Below are 3,712 nucleotides of genomic sequence, written 5' to 3'. Positions count from 1 at the left end.
CCCTGTGGTGGATCAAATGCACCTACCGTGGGTCTCGACCCAGGGAATGAGGTGCTAGAGAGGCTGAAAAGGAACACACAGTGAGACAAACCCCGATTCATTGGGGCCAGAACTGCGTGCCTGGAGAGAGCACCCCATGCTGAGCCCCCCACCCTGCAGCACAGCGCCTCCTAGTGCCACACTGGGGCCACCACCTCGTTTCTCACGGACCCCACTCAAAATACAGAGAAACCCCATCAATAGCAATGGAATCAGGCCAGGATTCTCATCACTGGGTAAATCCGGAGCAAGCCCAATGCCCTGGCCCTGTGGGGCAGGCTGTGGGGGAGGTGGGGAAACTGGGCACTGGGGGGGAAGGGGGAGCGACGACCCTGGGTTGCTGTAGAGCAGGTTTGAGGTTTCCTTCTCTCGCTCTCTCTTCCCCCGTGTTTTTTTCTATCCCTCCTTTCATCCCCTGGGACTCCAACCCCAGAGTCCCACAGAAACCGCTTTGCTGCTCCCGTCAGGGGATTCTGCTCACTAAATTTCCTAAATTTAGATACAAAAATGATACATGCGTCCACATAGGATAATCATCTTCAGAAAATCATATCTTTTCCAACGACACCCCACATGACTTATCTTGTACAAAATGCATCAGAATTATGCCATAATCATATCATACTAATATTACGATGACAACTATGGGCTGCAGTGTCACACCCGCGGGTCCAGCTAGCCCAGTACCGTACCCCAACCCCACCACTCCTGATCACACCGATGGTCCCATTTGGTCTGGTATCCTTCCCCCTCCATTCCACCCTGGATTATACCCATGGGCCCCTCAAGCCTGCTCTCCTGCCCCCGATCAGATCGACGGGCCGATGTAGCCTGGTATTGTGCCCCTCCATGTACTCTGATTCGGGGGGCAGGACTATGCCCCTGACATGCTATTTGTGGGTCACAGGGGCTGACTTTGAAGATGTGAAAATCTCTTTGATCAAGCGCTGTTCACACTGGCGCTTTCTGCCGGTAAAACTTCTTGTTCGGGGTGTTGTTTTTTCACACCCTGGAACGACAAAAGCTTTACTCACAAAAATGCTGTTTAGACAAAGCCAGAGTCATATAAGATTATAGAGAGATACGAGGGTGTATGGGGGTAGATAGATAGATAGATAGATTTGATAGATCTGTAAATATGTTATGTGGACAGATAGATGAAACTTCTTAACACATTAAACATTTCATATCTTCGGAGTCTAGATCTGGGAGAAAGAAACAATTGAACAGATCTCGCAGGGAAGTTTTCTACCTCTCCAGTGAGTGCTAAGGAAAAAGGTTTAATGTTTGGGGTGAGGCGGGTGGCAGGACCCCTGGGTTCTCTCCCAGTGAGAAAGGCCCAGGCTTGGATGGAGACGCAGCTCTGAGTGGCCCGACAGCGGGCGTGGCATGGAGCTCTGGGGTCTCCTGCCACAACCCAATCACTGATGTCGCAGGCACTTTCTCCCTCCCCCAACGCCGAGCAGCTGCAGCGCGGGGTGCGGGGAAGACTGTGGTTAGAACCGCTCTTCCTGCCTCTAGAAACTCAGACGTGTGGCTCTAGCGCTGCTCGATGTTACAGCTTGAGTCACAGGGGCTACATGTGCCAGGCAGGGGGGCCATGACTCTAGGGGAGGGGGCTATGGGAATCCCGTCCCCTTTCTGCCACATCCCCCAGGCCCCCTTTTCTCCTGGCCTCTGCTCCATGATTCCACCCGACTGCTTCCCAGCAGGAGCGTTCTGCTCTGGGATGGGCTACGTCCCAGCTCCATAATGGTCTGGGCCGCGTAGCTCCCAGTTTCCCGACCTAGGCTCCATGATCTTAGCGTTCAGCCCCTCGGAGCAGAGGTAGCTTGCAGGTGGGACCATGTTGCACTGGGATCTCCTGCCTCCCAGCCCCATCCTGACCCGGCCTTTGTAGATCCCCATTTCCCGATCTGGGCTCTGGGATGAATATTTACACACGTAAACACCCCCCCCCCGACTGGCCCGTGGTTCTATGAGGAGAGCAACACTATGAGACGCCTGTGTTGGCCCCTGTGTCTCATCGGCGTCACCATGTCCTTATCTCCCCCCCACCTTCATCTCGGCTCCATCCCCTGCCATGGGGCTCCCAATTCTGCCCATCCCGCTGTCCCTGGCAGCTTATAGTATTGCCCAGGGTGCTGCAGCATCTAGCAGATTCATGCTCTGCCAATGTCCCGGGCACTGGGGTACGGAGAAGATCTAGGGCCCAGGGGGCAGCAGGATGGAGGTGGGCCGTGCCAGCTAGGGCCTTGTACTCTGGAGGGGCTTGCTCTGAAGCCACTGGGTGTGTGGTGGGGCAGAAGGAGGCTATGGAAAGATCCTCTCCCCTCCACCGTGCACCCAGGGACGGCTCCAGGCACCAGGGCACCAAGCGTGTGCCTGGGGCGGGAAGCCGCGGGGGGCGGCGTGCCGGTTGATGTGAGGGCGGCCGTCAGGCTGCCTTCGGCGGCGCGCCTGCAGGAGGTCCGCCGGTCCCGCGGCTTCGGCGGTAATTCGGCGGCAGGGATGCTGAACGCGCGGCACCGGTGGACCTCTCGCAGGCACGCTGCCGAATCCACCTGACTGCCATGCTTGGGGTGGCAAAAACCATAGAGCCGCCCCTGCGTGCAACACAACTGCACTCCCACCGGCTCTTTTTCTCTACCTCTGCCCCAGGATCACAGCCTTCCTTCCAGGGGCAGGTCAGGAGCTCAGAGCCTCCCCCCATCCCCAACACCTGCCACGCAATGTCAGAACTGACATGTCAGATGGATTTAGCTGATCAACCAGTTCGGGGTTGCACGAGTCCAGGCTGCCACCTGCTGCAGGGAATCGGAGCTGCACCGTTAGAGGAGAAATATTATCCTAATTCCCCAGCCCCTGGAGCCAGCCATGTCGTGGGGCCAGATCAGAACCAGCGCCCCCTAGAGGGGAAACGCTGTGTGTCCCATTCCCCAGCCTCCTGAGGCAGCCAATTGCCCTGCCCTAGAGCCAGATCGGAGCTAAATCTCCTTAGAGGGAAAATTCCTCTTATCCCCTCCTCGATCGCTTGGCAATAGCAGTGTCTTGCAACTATCAGCTGTGGATATTAATGCCCCCTAATAACACTGCCCATCTCTTCCCCATCCACCCCACTCTGTCCCCGACAGAAGCCCATCCCTTTGCCTGGCATTAGCCACATTACACTAGATTCACCACTGCAGCAAATTCATCCAGCTATTTAGCTCCCTTGTCCTGCCATGCCTCGCTCCTGCCCAGCCTAAAGCTCCCCCTAGTGTTCCCAAGCATGTACTGCAGCTGCTCATTTCTACTCTACATCTAGGTCCAGCCCCCTGAGGTTAGAAGAATGACAAGACTTCCTGCTTAGAAATTTGCTTTCACAAATATTTATTGAAGCAAGGAGATACATTTGCAAAGATCCAGAGAGCTGGAATCCTCCCAGAAGCAAATCATTTTGTGATGGAGATGCAAAGCTGCATGGCACTTTAACAGGCTGGATATATTTAACTTGCAGTCAGTAGGGTTCAGAGTCAACAACCCTCATTACCAGTTAACAGCACCATGGAACTATTAGTCTAGGCTCTCACAGATGCAGATAGGGGTGAGCCAGGAAGATGCTTTAATCCCAGAATCAGGGGGAATTTTCCCTCTCCAGTGTGACCCCAATGCAGTGCCATCTCCCTGAGCC

This window comes from Terrapene carolina, unplaced genomic scaffold (genome assembly GCF_002925995.2).
Source record: "Terrapene carolina triunguis isolate 2854851 unplaced genomic scaffold, T_m_triunguis-2.0 Scaffold423, whole genome shotgun sequence".
Classification (NCBI taxonomy): Eukaryota; Metazoa; Chordata; order Testudines; family Emydidae; genus Terrapene; species Terrapene triunguis.
The sequence above is the reverse complement of the archived record's forward strand: the minus strand, read 5'-3'. Positions refer to the sequence as shown.